Source organism: Apium graveolens, chromosome 2 (genome assembly GCF_009905375.1).
Source record: "Apium graveolens cultivar Ventura chromosome 2, ASM990537v1, whole genome shotgun sequence".
Classification (NCBI taxonomy): Eukaryota; Viridiplantae; Streptophyta; class Magnoliopsida; order Apiales; family Apiaceae; genus Apium; species Apium graveolens.
Window position 1 is genome coordinate 184,527,247 of NC_133648.1, and position 18,182 is coordinate 184,545,428.

Sequence of the window (18,182 nt, forward strand, 5' to 3'; positions counted from 1 at the left end):
TAGCGACAGGCCGGGGTACGGTCTATGAAGGTGTAAGAGGCTGGGTGACAGTCCATCCACGCGTGAGTGGCCGGGTAACGGTCCAGCGCGAGGTCCGAATGCGGCCAGGGTGATGACCGGCGAGGAATTCATCCATCTACAGTAGAAAAGGTTACTTATTGGTATCTTTGCCTGATCAGCAAGATATCAGGTTTATGCCAAGGTTTTCTCCTCCAAATTCATTGGATATTGCAAATCTGTTTATAATTTTCGTAAAAGAGGTTTTCAAGGAGTGTATGAAAGTTATATATATATGTGTATATATATATATATATCGGGACTTAATGAAGTATATCGTAACTTCATGATTTATAATGATATTCAAAGTTTGAATCTATTCAAATCTTGTCCTGTAGTGTCATCTATGTGATAAACTTTTGAAACTAATTATAACTTGAATGGTGGTAGTTCAAGTAGTATTCGGAAAAGATATAAGTATATAGGAGTATCTTGTAACTTCATCTTTTTAACTTATATCTGGTTAATGATTATCTTATGCATGACAAAGATTTTCACAAAAATGTTGAGACAAGGTTAGATATATGAGATCACCTTGCAACGATATTTTTATACAGTTATAAACTGGAACTTAGTGTATATTATACATGTCGGAGGATTTAAAAGATGGTGAAAAGTATATATGTATATATATACTGAATATTTTACGACTTGGTCGCGTTAAGATATCAAACTTGGTTCAATTCTTCTTGACCAAGACTTTCATGAGTACTATGAGAATGCTCATATATTGATAGTTATTATACATATTATTTCGGTGGGCTTGTTGCTCACCCTTGCTTTCTTCTTTCATCACACAACAACAGATAGAAAAGATGAACAGGTTCAAGCTTCCAATTCGCAAGCGGTTAGGAAACGTTCCGCAGTTTTCTGGAAGTGTTGATGCCGCCGTAGCTGAGGTAGGAGTACCAATAGGCTAGGTTTTCAACTATTGATGAACCAGAATTATGCATATTTATGAATTGTAATAATGGCAAAGAATATGTAAATTATTCAGAAACCCTTTTAAGGTGAAATGGTTTATAATTGTGGAATAAAATGACTTGTGTTATTTTTGGTATTCATCTATAAGACTATAACTTGTGGTGTGTGTGTATATTGTGGGGTCACAGTATGCAGTAGTTGGTTGACTGTTAAGCTTAAGTATTGATAAGGGAAATGGAACTCGTGACAACCCGAATCCCCGACCCCGGATTTGGGGGTGTTACAGAAATGCTATCAGAGCCAAGCGTTATAAACCTCAGAGATGATGTGACGTTAAGATAATAAGTTCACAAAGATAATAAGAACTCTTGCCAAGTTCATAGTCGGGCTACCTAACATGGTACTGATAGTTAAAACCCTTACGGGAACCCTTATAAATATTATAATAGTAATATAGTTCTTTCTCGTATAGGGCAGCGGGGCACCGAACCCTGAGGTTCAGGAGCATCAGCAGGAGGATGTTTTATTAGATGTTGAAGATCAAATTGTGAATCCTATAGAGTACCCTAACGAGGGACGGGAGGAGATTCATATTGAGAATGTTGCGGTTGAGGATGTTATCCCAGAAGGGATTGTTGCTGAGGAGGATCTCATGGAGGATCCTGACGAGAATGAAGAGAGGACCGCTGAGGAATTAATGACCGTAGTCAGGGCGACTACCAGAGCAAGAATGGCCGCGAGGGTGGCACTAGAGGATGAAGAGTTACCAAGGGCACAAACGTTAATGAGGGCAGGAGGAGTGGGGCCTTCCACGACACCAATTACACCAGTATCAGACCCTCTTCCAGAGGTTCCCGAAGACATACATGAGGTTCCACCAATTCATGTTCCCTCCCCTGTACAGAGCCCAGCACCTACTGAGGAAATGCCACCTTTATCTCCTGCACCATTGTCACCTGATACCGTGCTTGGTTATCCATTTGGATCCCCTGGGCCTGCACCACCTGCACCCTATGGACTGCTAGATGCTACCACTCAGGCTTCTCTTATCGCTGATTATTATATGACTTTGGGTGGCCTGTCTGAGGCCCGTAATGTTAGGAGTGATCTGTTGGATCGACTTACTGCACCGAGGATTGAGGGCGGGGTACTTGCGGCAGGACTAGCTTATAGCATGGAAAGGATTGAGGCTACCACCCTAATTACAGCTAGAGGCCATCTTCAGGGTCAGGTTGATCCAGCTCTACTTGCAACTATCTTAGACCTCATCACCTCTGTGATGGAGCAGGTTAGGGATGTCGTGCGTGCCCGCATTTCTTGATCCATGGTAGTATGCAGAGCCAGAGCGATCAGACAAGGGTTTCATGTAGCACCGCTTTTGGAGGATTAGCCTAAGTTATGAATGATTAGTTTTAATGACTAGATGATTATCTATGGTAGTACTTTTGGGATAGAAGCGATCAGATCAAATGATGTAATTCTCTTTAATGTGTTTAGTTGTTGTACCCTCGAACAAATGGTTATGTATATATTCGTTAATTTCAGTTCAGATCAGTTTGTTTGTGATAAGTTCATATTGTTAATTGCACTATTAAAACTTAAGAGAGTGTCATGAAGTTTATAGAACTTGAGAATTCATAATTTTCAATCATGCAAGGACTGAACGAGGGAAAGACTTAAGAAAAGTAAGTAAGACAAATATCCAGAGATTCTCAAAAAAAAATTCCAAGCATTATGCCCCCACGAGGAATAAGATTAGGGGCAAACCTTGAATGTGATAATCAGGGAGGTCGCAATTAAGATATAAGGAACCCAGAACATAATGAAGTGGAAAACAAGGATTTTAACGTATAAGATAACTCCAAGTATGGAGAAGGATGAAACATTTCATACTAAGGAAACAGAAGGTCGAGTAAGGAAAGGAGACCCGAGACGGTACTCCTATGTGGCAATTCATGGACCTGTCTAAAAAGAACTTAGACTATTATCCCCAACCACCACCTGGAGGAAACAATGTGGTGTGAAATTCTTTCAGGACCTTTAAGTCGCTAAACTCTCAGAGTTCCAAGGAAATAGCTGACCCAGTCGAGGAAAGGGCCTGGCTAAAGCAAATATAGGAATCATTTGAGATTCTAAATGATTGACGAATCATAAAAGACTGTTTCTGTCACTTACCCTCCTAGGGAGAGACCACCTACTGGTGAAAGTCCAAGGAAGGAACAAAGCCAGAGGTTGCAATAAACTGATTAAAGTTCAGTCAATTATTTTCAGGAAAGTACTTCCCAAGGTTATGGAGATAGTGTAAAAGCTTTAGAGCCAGAACAAGGCGGACGAGTATGATGAATTATGAATCTAAGTTGTAAAAGTTGTCAAGATTCGTTCTGAGGACACGAATCCAGAATGACGGGATGTTTGAAATCAATGCTTATGTTGTGTTAGTTCATGAAATAATGATAAGAGAAAGGAAAATAAAAAGAAACTGAAGTGGAAAGGAATATAAAGGCAATAGAGTTTGAGGAATAATAAGGAAGTTGGGTATGAGGAAACCCTAAAGACTCGTAGCAATAGAAATAGAAAAGTAAGTAATCGTCAGGATGAGGGTGATTCACCATGAGTTAAATTGATGGTTGAAGGCATAAGAGATACATATATTTTATCCCCTGTAAATTGGGAGGATTCGGGGAAACCTTGGGATAGTTCGAAGGATAAATAATGAGACGCGGATAGACTGAAGAGACAAGAAAGTAAGAAATTAGGAAAATTGGATGAAGGAAGTGACCTTCAAGAATGTGAAGTGTAAGACCGGTGGCATGATACCCAGAAAGGGAGACGCCAGGTATGAGAGATATCCCAACATTGAGATGACTGTTGAGATAAACAACAAGAGTAAATAAGGAATTATTAAGAAGAAGTTCATGTTGAACACGACCAATATCTTCCAGGACATCCCTGTTGTCATTACCAAATTAGGAAAGAAAAGCGGATAACCGTTGTAATCTTTTGGAGGCCATATTGATTGACCTCATTTTGAATACAGATGTTATTGTAAAATTAGGCATATACTATCGAGGTGGGAATGATTGAATAAGACACCCTCATCAGGGATATATGACTTGATTTATCCATGGAAGGATGCATGTACTTTTTCTAAAGGTGGAATTAAGGATAGAACATCGGTAACTTAAAATGAATCATAGGGGAATGCATAAAGGTTGGCATTTCACCCTTAATAGGGATAGTATGAGTTTGACAGTATGAATTGGAAAGGATTAAGGTAATAACAACCTTTAAGAATCAGTGGATAAATTTTTTCAAAAGTATATAGACAATGATTCTAGTATTAATAAATGGTATCTTGATATGCCCTATATCTAGGGAATACAGGAGGAACGATTCAAGGATAACCTTAGAGGTTTTACAAGGAGAAAGGTAATATTCAAAATTCTCAAGAATAGAAATGTTGATAAAGGAAATATGATGTAATTATAATGATGCCAAGTGGGGCACATGTTAAACCATGAGAAAGTATAGATTGAACCCAACGAAGGCCAAGAATGGTGAAAACAAGAAGGGCCCAAGATAAGAGACGTCCTAAGTACGATCGAGAGTTAGTCGTGACAATGATTAACCTCTAAAGACTGAGGCAATAACTTATGGAAAAATGGTGGTATTTTTTTTTTACTCATCAAATTTTAAGGAAAACATCTTCACACAAGCAGTGATTGGAAATGAGGTAGAAAATTTAGTTGGAGATCGTTCAAACGACATTGATTGTAAGGAAATTTTACTATCAGGAAAGGCCAAAGAGGGGCCGACACTTTAAGTGTAAGAGAGCAATTATAGGCGCTCGTGCCAGAGGAATACAGTGATGATGTTGAAGCCATCAAGTTTGTATTATGGTTTGGAAAATTGACATTCCTTCTGATGACTGTACAATACCCAACCGTAATAGTAGTTGGTAAAGGTTTAATTCGTGTAGTCGTCATGAGCGGGCTATCTATCTTAGAAGGTCCTATCTTGAGAATAATCCAGGACCATGTGTCAAAAATGACTAAACGAACCTTTGAGTTAAGTCTTCTATTGAAGGCATATGATTAAGAATGGTATTAACCTGCTATCGTTACTTTGATTGAAACTCTTCTGCAATTTTATCTGCTTGATGTCATGAAAGTACGTCAGGATCTGGAGTGTTCTTCATAAATTATGAATGGGGATTGTGTTAACTCCTTAGAAGAATTCGATACGACAGGTATGGACTCCGTATGGTTAGCTATTAAGATTCCAAGTAAAATGAATGACTACCGTAGGTCCGTGGTGGACTATAGTAATGCATCAACGATTCTTTGAATAATGAGCCGATTACAACCGCGAGAGTTGTATGGTAATGAATGTTGAGATTGAGTACCACTAATCGGGTTATGGTGATGTATAAGTTATCATTGATAGGCTAATTAAGTCGATTATCTACCTATGGAATCCTTATTCCTTTTATCAATAGAGAGTAGTTTTACTATACGAGGAAGGTTGCGGTGCAAGCATAGAATTCTAATAATGATGATGTCTAGAAGGAAATCCCTTATTCGAGTTTCAATGTCGAGGGAGTTTCAAAAGTGAGTGTTTATGAGCTCGAGCAAGAGCATGGATCCATGGAATGATGGACGGAATAGTATATATTCTGGCATGTGAAATACGATGCTATAATACCCGATGTTAACATATATACATATATATTTTGTTCTCATATGATAAACCTCTATAGTTCAGAGGTAGATTCCAAGCCAGATATTTTGTGGCAGTATATTTTATATATATACAATTCTCTTCAATTCGTTCTTTTCTCTCCTTTTCATTTCATATAAGCTGAGAAGAACAACCCTTCCAGAAGGGGAGGTATTGCCGAATGACTATCTATCTGTGTGATAGAAGCCTAGTAGGATACCACATGTTGTTTAATTGCTTGTCAAGTACTAAAGGCTGGCCACCTTCTATACTAACTATGCAATAGAACAAGTGTTCATGATTATAGTGATCTCTCAACAAATTCCTTTACTTCTATATGATGGATCAAGCTTTTGAAGATAGAAGCAGCTAGAAAGGAGTAGTATAAGTGCGGTGGTATTCTGATTCTAACACGTTCGTGATACTAAGGTTGACACATTTATTAAAAGGTTATAAAACTCTAGCGAGTAAAGGTATATCTAGAATAGTATTCTGTACGGAAGGTAGTAGTGATTACGAACTGGAAAAGAATGGGTATTGAGAAGCAAAAGCTCTAATGCTAGAAGCTATGATGAGAGTCGGTGCAATAGACTTGAAAGAATTTGGAATGATCACTTAACGCGGATTAAATTTTCTCACGATAATCGATCTTATGTCAGTATCGAGGTATCGCCTTATGTGATCCTTGAGGGAAGACAATGTCGATCTCCCTTATGTTAGGATGAAGTTGTAGAGCGCAAGATGCTCGGACCCGCAGTAGTCCAGGGGACCAGGGATATAATAGATCTAATCAGAGGACGGCTGGTATTAGCCCAAGAGGGACACACGAAGTATGTTGATTTGACACGTAATGACAAAGAGTAGGAAGTAGGGGACCTAGAGTTGTTATAGGTATTCGTTTGGAAAGGATGGATGTGGTTCGGAAAGAAAGGAAAGCTAAGCCCACGAATTGTTGGACCCTTGGAGGTATTAAGACGTATTGGGAAGTTAGCATATGAGCTATCCCTACCCCCGAACATGTAGCAAGTTCATAACGTGTTCCACATATCAATGTTAAGGAAGTGTAATTCGGATGCCAGACAAATAGGGGCATATGAGCGCATAGACATGCAACCCGATGTAACCTATATGGAGCAACCAGGAAGGGTTATAGTTTGAAAATGGACAAATGCTTAGGAGAAGAGTTATCAAACTAGTCAGAGTTTGATGGTAGAACCACAATGTGGGAAAATTACGTAAGAGTTAGAAAGTGCAATGCTAAGAAAGTATCCCTACTCATTTTCTATCTGATTCCGGGACGGAATCCTTTTAAGGAGGGGAGACTGTAATAACCCCAAATTTTGGAATTTTTGAAACCCTTATGAATAGTATTTTGCTGATGCTGAATAAGAAAACTTTTCATGCCACACTATGTAGGGGTTCTTTTATTGATCTTCTGGTATATTATTCGTACTCTATGTGGTATATAAGTGTATGTAAAGATCGTCAGAATCCAAATCCGAACACTTTGATTTTTCCCGAAAATCCACCAGATACCGAAAGAATTGAGTATAAGGTAACATGATTAAAAGGATTTAAATTCAAGGATTATAAGAGAGGATCATAAAATGAATATAATGTATTGAGAAAGGTTAAGGGAACCCAAGTAATAAGATCCCGGGTATGATCCCTCAAACAATAAACGAGAACGAAAGTTAAGCGAACCGTATAACAGATCAGTGATCATTAGCCAAGTAATTAGGAGTTAATCAAAGGGTTAGTGGAGAGTGATGTCATCTCACCAACAAGAGGAAGACAAGTGTAACAAGATGACATAAGAAAGGTGACATAAGCATGACCAAAGAAAAGTGTGTTGTTGGTTGATTCAGAACCACACAAAAGTTACCATGGTAAAAAGTAATAAATCAAAACAAAACAACATCAACCAAGCCAAAACAATTCATTTCACCAAAAATAGAAGTTGACTTCTCTTCTTCAAGAACAAAAGCTCTCGGCTTTTCTTCTTAAACCAAGGAAGAAAATTTCAAAACCTTAGCTACACACCTTCAAAAATCAAGAGGTTTGTTTCTTTAGCTTCCATAATTCATAACTTAGATGTGCCATAAGTTTAAGCTCAAGATTCCATGTTTAACATAGCTAATCAATTCATCCAAGTTCTTGGTGAATAGTGTTTTCAAGAAACTAACTTTGTGTTTTCTTATGTTTTCTTCAAGATCCAAGCTTAGTAAAGATAACTAGTGGTTATTTAAGGCTTCCTAATTGATTCTCCACTCTCCAAGGAAGGTATAACCCCTCCAAACCCTAACTTTACTTTGAGTATTAGGTTTGGTTTTGTTGTTATGATTCATGAGAAGCATGATTCTTGTAGACTTAGAGTGTGGTTGGTTTTGTAATGAGTTGGAGTTGTAAATCTTGGATTATTGATTAATGAACTTAAGTATAGTTTTAATTCATGTTTGAGAATAATATAAATTGGAGAACTTGAGGTGTTGGGGCTGTTGTAGTATGGTATGGATGGATTTTGGTTGTATGGATGAATTGTGGTTGAATTGGAGTAGAATTGTGGTTGAATTCGATTATTCAAATAAAGATCATACTTTCGTATAAGTATACCTTTGGTTATTTAATATCCATTTCAAGTATGAGTTTTAAAACTTTTACTTCAAATTTTTTTATAAGGATTATCCTTATGGGAATATTATTTAAATAATTATATTCAGATATTTTCTATTATATCGGGACTAATTTATTTCATTAAATCAGCATTACTCCAAACATTCTTAAAAATGTTTTGGAGTCTTCAAAATTATTTTTAAAAGTTAGAGCGGGTCCCAAAACTCATTTTTATATTTAAGATCTTCCTTTCAAAGGGGATTTAAATACTCGCTCAAAACCTGAGGGATCCGGCTCTATGGTGTATTTTATATTCGCAACGTGGTTGCTATTTTGAGATGACAATTTGATTACTTGCCCAATATTCGGGAAGTAAGTCCATCTGATTGAGTCGGCATAAGCGACAGGCCGGGGTACGGTCTATGAAGGTGTAAGAGGCTGGGTGATAGTCCATCCATGCGTGAGTGGCCGGGTAACGGTCTAGCGCGAGGTCCAAATGCGGCCAGGGTGATGACCGGCCAGGAATTCATCCATCTACAGTAGAAAAGGTTACTTATTGGTATCTTTGCCTGATCAGCAAGATATCAGGTTTATGCCAAGGTTTTCTCCTTCCAAATTCATTGGATATTGCAACTCTATTTATAATTTTTATAACAGAGGTTTTCAAGGAGTGTATGAAATGTATATATATATCGGGACTTAATGAAGTATATCGTAACTTCATTATTTATAATGATATTCAAAGATTGAATCTATTCAAATCTTGTCTTGTAGTCTCATCTATGTGATGAAATTTTGAAACTAATTATAACTTGAACGGTGGTAGTTCAAGTAATATTCGGAAAAGATATAAGTATATTGGAGTATCTTGTAACTTCATCTTTTTAACTTATATCTGGTTAATGATTATCTTATGCATGACAAAGATTTTCACAAAAATGTTGAGACAAGGTTAGATATATGAGATCACCTTGCAACGATATTTTTATACAGTTATAAACTGGAACTCTGTGTATATTATACATGTAAGAGGATTTCAAAGATGGTGAAAAGTATATATGTATATATATACTGAATATTTTGCGACTTGGTCGCGTTAAGATATCAAACTTGGTTCAATTCTTCTTGACCAAGACTTTCATGAGTACTATGAGAATACTCATATATTGATAATTATTATACATATTATTTCGGTAGGCTTGTTGCTCACCCTTACTTTCTTCTTTCATCACACAACAACAGATAGAAAAGATGAACAGGACCAAGCTTCCAATTCGCAAGCGGTTAGGAAACGTTCCGCAATTTTCTGGAAGTGTTGATGCCGCCGTAGCTGAGGTAGGAGCTACCAATAGGCTAGGTTTTTAACTATTGATGAACCAGACTTATGTATATTTATGAATTGTAATAATGGCAAAGAATATGTAAATTATTCAGAAACCCTTTTAAGGTGAAATGGTTTATAATTGTGGAATAAAATGACTTGTGTTATTTTTGGTATTCATCTATGAGACTATAACTTGTGGTGTGTGTGTATATTGTGTGGTCACAGTACGCGGTAGTTGGTTGACTGTTAAGATTAAGTATTGATAAGGGAAATGGAACTCGTGACAACCCGAATCCCCGACCCCGGATTTGGGGGTGTTACAATAGGGTTGAGAATGGCTAGATATGGGTGTGTTACACTCATGCAAATGTTATTTTCACCCTAATCCATTCGGCCATGACTTGTTAGGAGCCGAATGGATGGGGTTTTGTTTCCTTGTTTGATTTTTGAATGTTTATGTGATAATAGCTTGGTTTTGGAAATAAAAACTTGATAAAACTCTTTGCATGCTAAGTGATCATATAGTTATGGTAAATTCTAGGCTTGCATGTTGATTCTATGATGAAATATATATGGAAACCATATTGTTTTTGGCTTGTAAATTCGAAAGCATGCATGCATAGGTCCAACTCATGATTTTCGAAATTTCCTGATCATTTGGATTGATTTTTGTTAATAATCTCTAATTTCAGTTAAGTTAGGATATTAATTATGATTTGTGCTCCTTGTTATGTGATTTTAATTCGTATATATATGGAGGATTTAAGTTGTTATTTTCAAAGTGTGATGACTTGTAATTATTGTTTAATGTTAACTCTTGTTTTGCTATATTACACCTTAGGTAAGGATGATCTCCACTAAGACAATATTGTGTGTGGGAGTTTTAGTTCAGTAGGTTGCCTTGGTTGAGGATTATTTTGGGTTTTGGTTGATGTTTGGTTTGGTTTGTCAAGTGGGAAACATGGTGAAAAGGGGTACAATAGATTCTGCAGATTTTCAGTTTGGTATCTTGAGGTTTATAGTGAGATTTGACCATGTCATCGTAATGTACTTTGAGGCCCAAGTCACCGGAAGCTAGTACAAGGGGTATACTTTAGATTTCAGGTGTTTTTTTAGAGGTTTGTAGGTTGTTTGGTTAGGTGCACGAGTGAAAACACCAAATATGTCCAGCAGGGGACAGTTTTGCTACAACTTAGAAATGAGGAGTTTTGACCATGTCATGGGTAGGCCCTCACTAGGCCTTGGTTGGCCTTAGTTAGAGGGAGTGTCAGAGCTGTTTGTCCAGTCATAGTTCATAGGAATTGAGTTAGAATCATGTGTCACAAGTTAGGGCAAAATAGGAAACTTTTCTTTCTAGAAAACAGGAGAACCATGGACTTTAAGCTTAGGCCTAGAGAGGCCCAAGCTAGGCCCTCGAGCCACACCGATTTTGAGAGTTTACTTATGACCAGAAGAGTCTAGTGTAAAAGTTTGGGAGGTAAACTTGAATTTAAGGGTGTTAATTCTACTCAAAAACCCATTGGTGTCATCCTGAAATCACTATAATGAGCACATTCACTTAACATTTAATTATAGAGCACTTAGGAGTGAGGCCTAGGTTGATCCCCATAGTTGTAAGATAGTATAAGGTCAGTAGAGTGTAAGGCCTAAGTCAGGGTCAATAAGAACTCGATGTTTTAGAGAAGGCACTTCGAGTTATGAGGTCAATATTGAGAGTTTTGGCTAGTTTAACATAACTAAGTGACTTGAGTAAGTGGAGTGAGATCATCCAAGCTTAGTGATGCAATATAGTGTGTTCATATATTATTATGTACTTAGATGTGTTATGTGAGCATATGTGGCTATGTGAACTATTATGCTTATAAGATAGTTGCAAGCATATATGTTTATATAGGCCTAAGTGCAAAAGTGGTTAGTTTCGATTTATATTTAGGTTGAGTTGGTGAGAATATATTATAATGGGGTTATTATTATTTTGTGTAGGCTCGTGAGACGAGGGTAAACTTTCCATTAAAGTCGAGTAGAGCTCCCAGTTGCTCCCACCTGCCAGTCAAGTCAAGCCTTTCTCAAGGCAAGTGTTTCAACCTACCTTTTGTTTACACTGCAAGTGTGTATTAACCCAGATTTTATATATGATACGAGAATTCTAATTCACCTTGATATACATGTACACATCTATCTTTCATATTATATGCAGTGCCATGAACCCTCAAGTATATATTGCAAGTAGTTTAACTTTACTTGAAGATTTCTATGCAAGTGATTCAAAAGTCATACCATACTAGTATACCAAAGTAATTGTGTTGTTGAACCCTGTGCAAGTTATACTCAATAACCTTATCTTGATAGCTAAAAGTCAGTTATTCCTTAAAGTCGTTCATGATTGCTTGATAACCCTATTCTTACCCCTAAAACATGATACCCTGTTATACTTTGAACTGATGCTCACCTTCTTTATATTTTAATACCTATGTCTTATCTGGAACCATTACCTTGAACCTAGTTTGACTTAGTTCCTTTATACTATCTAACAACCCTATTAAACCTCATTGTCAAATTCCTTATGAATAGAAACTTTGCGATTCCATTTGATAAGGTATCAGTCTAGTTGATCATGGCTTTAAAATTGATCTAGAACCCTTGATAAAGATGTTCATTGTTTAATAATTTAACCATCACTTGGCATCAATTCAATTTTTATAATAAAACTTAAAAAGTGGATTTTCAGTTCCAAAAGGGGACAAATGTTTTCTTTAAATAGGGATCTAGACTGAGACGCAAGTCCTTACCACTCTTAATTTGTAGGCTTAAAGGTTTTTTAGGGATCTCATTAATGTTCCAGAACCTAGCGAGGTTCGAGATTACTTCGCGGCTGTTCACCGGCTGTAATCCGTAGCGTCATAAAATGGTTTTTGATAAAGAAATGGTTTTGAATTATTTTATTACAAGAAAAATATGCCATCACCCTGAAAGTTTATATCTTGATACTATATTGTTGAATATTTCATTTCTATTGTTATTTTTTATTCTTGTTTATGTATATAATAGCACTTGTTGAGCATTTGGCTCACTACTTGCTTTACCCTGATATTACAGCTAGCAGATATGGTTAGATTCAAGAAGACAGCGCGTAAGACTTGTGATGCTGATTCGTATATTCGAGCTCAGGTAGATTAGCGATCATTTTGTGTGAGGACTCGAAATTAAATCAGGTTGTAATAGTTAATAGTGTTGGGCTGTTCCAAACCCTAGACTGTAATATCTTGGATTCAGATGTATTTATTTCCTTTTGTTAACTATTGTAATAATTCGTATAGTGTCTTTTGTTAAATTGGGGTGTGACAGATATGATCCAGTTCCCGATTGTGAAATTGCTGTCAAATTGTTGATTTTACAAGATTTCTATCAAATTCTTGTCAAAACTTCCAATATTGCTAATTGTTGTCAAATTTATTAAGCTTTTGACTAAGATTGACAGCCGATCTGGTAAGGAGGAGCCCATGTAATGAATATTGGTTATGCTGGTATGGTGAAAATGCTCTCAACCAAGGCCATGGTGGTGGAGATTTTTGCCTGAGTACCCACCTCTTAGAAGGTCATAATTTACACAATGTTTTGCTTAACATACAAGGCTTTTTTAGTAGTTTTTTATTACTTTTCTTTTTAATTTACTCATCGATTACTGTTACATGCTTTTAATAAGCTTCTTGAAATTACATATCCAATTATAACTAATTGTTGATCTATTTCTTATTATATTGCTAAATTTGATTGATTCCTTTTAAAGCAACATCATGGACTACAACTAGCTACTAATTCCAGTGCATATAATTCTTAAAAATGAAATTCAATTTTTTGTGATGCATTCCACTTATTCTGACTATAGTTGTTGTTTCTTCTAGATCTACAACCAACTCATTTTAATTCATGCTTGTTGTCTTTGAACCAGGCGAGAGCACTAAAATTGAAAACTTGAGTTGATGCATATACCAGCACCTGTGACATGAAGATCCAGCTTTTAGGAGTTGTCGAGACTCTTTTGTATCTAGTCCACAGTTTTTGAGTGGTCTATTCTGATTTCATAAAGCTAAGTAGGAAATAGTCAATTACATTCCAGAATAATAGATCAACACCAGTATTCACATGTCATGCTAGTTACTGATGGAAAATGTACTATCTACATTGGAATTGATTTGTATTTTATAAACATTAAGGGCGTGTATAAAACTCCTCCCACATATGTGACTTGGAACTTTGTATTGTGTTTAATTTGAACTTTAATTTGAGTTTTTAAGTTAAATGTATTTAAGTTTTTAGTGTTCTAAGTGTGACCGATTGATATATTATTGATATATTTATGTTAGTAAAAATTAGAAAAAGTGTTACAATAAATACGAGAGTGTTAAAAAAAAATTTTACAATAAGATATAAAAGTGTTACCAAAAGATTGAATTGAGTGTTACAATAACAAATATGGTGTTACAAAATAGTCTATTCCAACATATTTTTGGTATTACTAAAAGGTAAGGTGTGTTGCAACAGAACAGCGGTTACACCTTTAACTTGTTACCACAGAAAGAGAAAATATAACTATATGTAGTCTATTATAACACATTGAGAGTTATGGAATGTTTCCCTAGATGGTCCGCCACCCTAACCAACGCTCTCACTTGGGGCCTTTCTAAATCCGGGGCCTCTCGCAGGTTGGGACACCACTCCCCTGACAAACCTACTTGTAAGGCTCCTGTTCCCTTAAACTCCTCCTCCGCCTTGACTTCCTATCTTCCTTTTCCTATTTTCCTTCTCCTTCAAACTTCAACAATAGAGGCTTTCTGCACCAAGGTGGCATAATCTGTCAATTCTAGCACTGCTACTTGGTTCTGGATCCACTATTTCAGACAAAGATCAAACCTTCACACTTTCTTCTCTTTGATATTCACAAACTCTGGTACAAATCGGGACAACTCAGTAAACTTGGCCTCGTACTCCGCCATAGTCATCTTATCCTATTTCAGCTCTAGAAACTTAATCTCCATCTGAGTCTCCATGAACCTAGGGAAATATTTGTCTAAGAACAATCGAGTAAATCTATCCCATAGAATCACAGCATCGGTCTCGAATTTTCATTTAGACTCCCACCAGTAGTTAGTTTCCCCCTTCAGCATATAAGAGGCGAAAATGGTCTTGTGTCGCTCTTCAACACCTAGTATTTCGAAGGACTTTTCTATTTCCTTGAGCCAGGCTCGTGCCTCAACGGGGTCGGTAGATCCTAGAAACTCTGAGGGTTTGAGGGATTTGAATACCCTGAAGGCAGTGGCAGCAGTCAGTTGGACAATATACGGTTGTGGTGGAATGGGCTGTTGGTTCAGATTGGCCCTTAAGAGTTCAATAAATTTATTCATGGGGTTCCCCTCTGATGGATATCCTCAGCTTCTTCTTCTACATACTCTTCTTCATCATACTCATTATAATCTAGGTCTTCTTCACTTTTCTCATTCACTACGTGGTCAGGTCCATTTCGTTGTTGATTGACAGATTTTATGGGCCGTGCCCTAGTTCATCTTCTACGGGGTGGCATTGTTCTGATAATGAAAATATGTCAATACAGTTTGTAAAATTTTACATTTGGATTAATTTATTCATAGCTAAGCATGTCATTAATTATCTAGCATGCTTTTATCAAGTGCAATAATATGATAATAAATTTCTTAATAACTGCTAGATATATATCATAGGGTCTCCCAGATTAGATCTTGGGGACAAAACAACCATTCGAGTTCATACATACTCCTTAAAATAATATATCAACTACTTGATCCTGAATACTGAAATACAAATACATACACCGGGTTTCCTGAAGGGCTAGGAATGCTATCTACTACTAGCTATCCTAAAAAAATTGGTGACAAATCACCCAGCCCTTTACAAGGTCCATAAGTAGTCACTGTCCTCTCAGTCACTATCACTATACGTGAGGTCTCGAACCCTCCTCATTGCTCCTGCCAACATCAGCTATGCTTCAACTACCGGGATGTATCCTCCCATCGCTGTCATCCTCATCTGTACTCGGGTACAGAGCTCAATCCCATCAATCTCCCTGTGAACTATAGCCGGCGAAGCAGCTCCAAAGTCTCATGGATATCCTAGCCTGATCGCTCTCTCAGTGGTCAGCGCCTGTCGTAGCTCCACAATGCGGGCAGATGCCGTGTTGAGTTCAGTGTTAGTATGACCCACTATCTAGTCATGCACTACTGCATGTATAGTCGCTGGGGGTGGTAAAGGTGAGTCAGGGTCACTAGAGGATATATCGTGAACCTCGTAGGTCTGTGCATCCATCTCGTCATCCTCGTCCTCATCAGTGTAGGGAAAAGGGCTCAGTATCCCTGGGTGAGGTGTAGGAGGGTGAACGTTTGGGAGAGGGTACATATCTATGTCTGTCCAGTCTACGCCATCGCCCTGGGGCATCTCAACATCATCAGCTATGGGGGCAGGGAAGTCAGTCTCCTCCTCCGGGGGATCCTTAGTAGGGTCTTCATCTGAGTCATTAGTAGGTGGGTCCTCCGGTTCGGGAGTAAGGTCACGTTCAGGGGCCATAACATCATCAACAGGGTCGTCAACCTCCCCCATAGGCTCCACCGGTACCTGACACAATAGGCAAGGTGTTATTAACTTAAAGTCGGAATTCCCTTAAGGGGCAAAATTGTCAAGACTACCCATATAGCCCGACGGTGAACTCGACTTGAGTTCTAATTGATTATTATTCTTATGTCTACGTATTTTATAACCTATCGTTTCCAAGATTTGATAACCTAAGGCTCTGATACCATTTACGTGGCGCCCCAAAATCCGGGGTCAGGGATCTAGGAGGCCACACCATCTTGAATTTTGTATAACGCTTATCTCGTACCACAATATATAAATACTCACACCTTTACAACCCCATACTTATCAACACACACACATATTTACAGGTTATTGTCTTAGAAATGAACCATTCATTACTAGAGTATATCAATCCACAAAGTGATAATTATTACAATCCCAAAAGTGGTTAAGTCTTACCGCGAAAATAACCTTTATGTATGGTTAGACCGTCAAAAAATATACGTTTCTTATTGATTATCTTACATAATCATACTTATAAATAAGCCGGACTACAAATAACTGAAAACTAATCCAGCTTATTCGATCTACCTAAGGTACAACACCAAACATCCTACGGAACAACTGGCCGTTTCCTGGCCGTGAGTTTCATGATAGGCATCTTGATTCATTTTTGTGTTGTGTCAATTTTAAGAAAATAAGTGTGAGCTATAATGCCCAGCATAATAATGTACAGTATGAAAAGACTGTATGAGAAATTTAAGTATAATTCTATATACGATAAGTATGTTTATTTAAAATAGTTTTCCTCGGTGATACATACCTTTTTTCAAAAACAACTTTTTTATTATCCTGCAAATACCTTAATGGTAAACCCAACACCTAGGCTTGGGCTACGGTATTGCATAACAATTCCAATTGGAAGAATATGACATTCACTGGAGCCCCGCTTACGATGATCAGTCGTAAGACGAAATTTAGTAACCTTTCTACTAGTAGGGGATGATGTCCAAACTCCTTGTTATCACCCTAGCCGTATACAGGCTATGTGTCCCATTTTCGGGTATACACACACTTCGCAGGTCCTTAGGTAGACATAGTCCTGTTTCCCACGGTACTGGAAGTCTCACCAATACACGAAGTACTGGATCTCTACCCCTCCCTTGTCCTTTAAGAAATCCTATCATATTTCAAGAACTCGAATCACATCAAAGTTCTCTAAGAGTTTTGCTTGGTGATAGGTACAGCTTATCTCATATGAATATATATATATATATATATATATATATATATATACTTCCGAGAATTTTCGAAGGAAGTACTAAGATAATATGAGCTGACCGTTGTCAACAGATTAGATAAATGAGGGGGAGTTTTTTTTGAAACTATATTCCAAATATTTGAAATAAGTCGAGATAATATTCTTCGACGATTTGAAACTATTCAAATGATTTTCTGAAGTTCAAAAAGTATTTTAAATTAGGTTTTATGATTTTTAAATCATATTAAATCATTTAATAAATAATTAATAATTAAATAATAATTATTAAATAATTAAACCTTAAATAATTATATTTAAAAAGAATATTTGAAACAGTATTCCTCAACTAATTTATGTTCAAATAATTAAAGTAATCTTAAATAATATAATTAATCGAGTTTGAAATAAATAATAATTGGATAATATTTCTCTAATTTAAATGAATATCCGAAAAAATATTCATTATTCAAGTAGTTAAATTTAGTTGAGGGGATACAATCTTTGGAAATCGTTTTAAATCAAATTCGAGGTATTTAATATTTCGCAAGGGGACATCGAGTCCCTTGGAATAAAATAAGTGCGGACTTTGATTGTTCAAAACATCGCTGGAATGACTCCCGGATTTTTGTTTAAAACTCCGACCGACTCCCGGTCTTATAATTATCCATCACGCTCATGGTA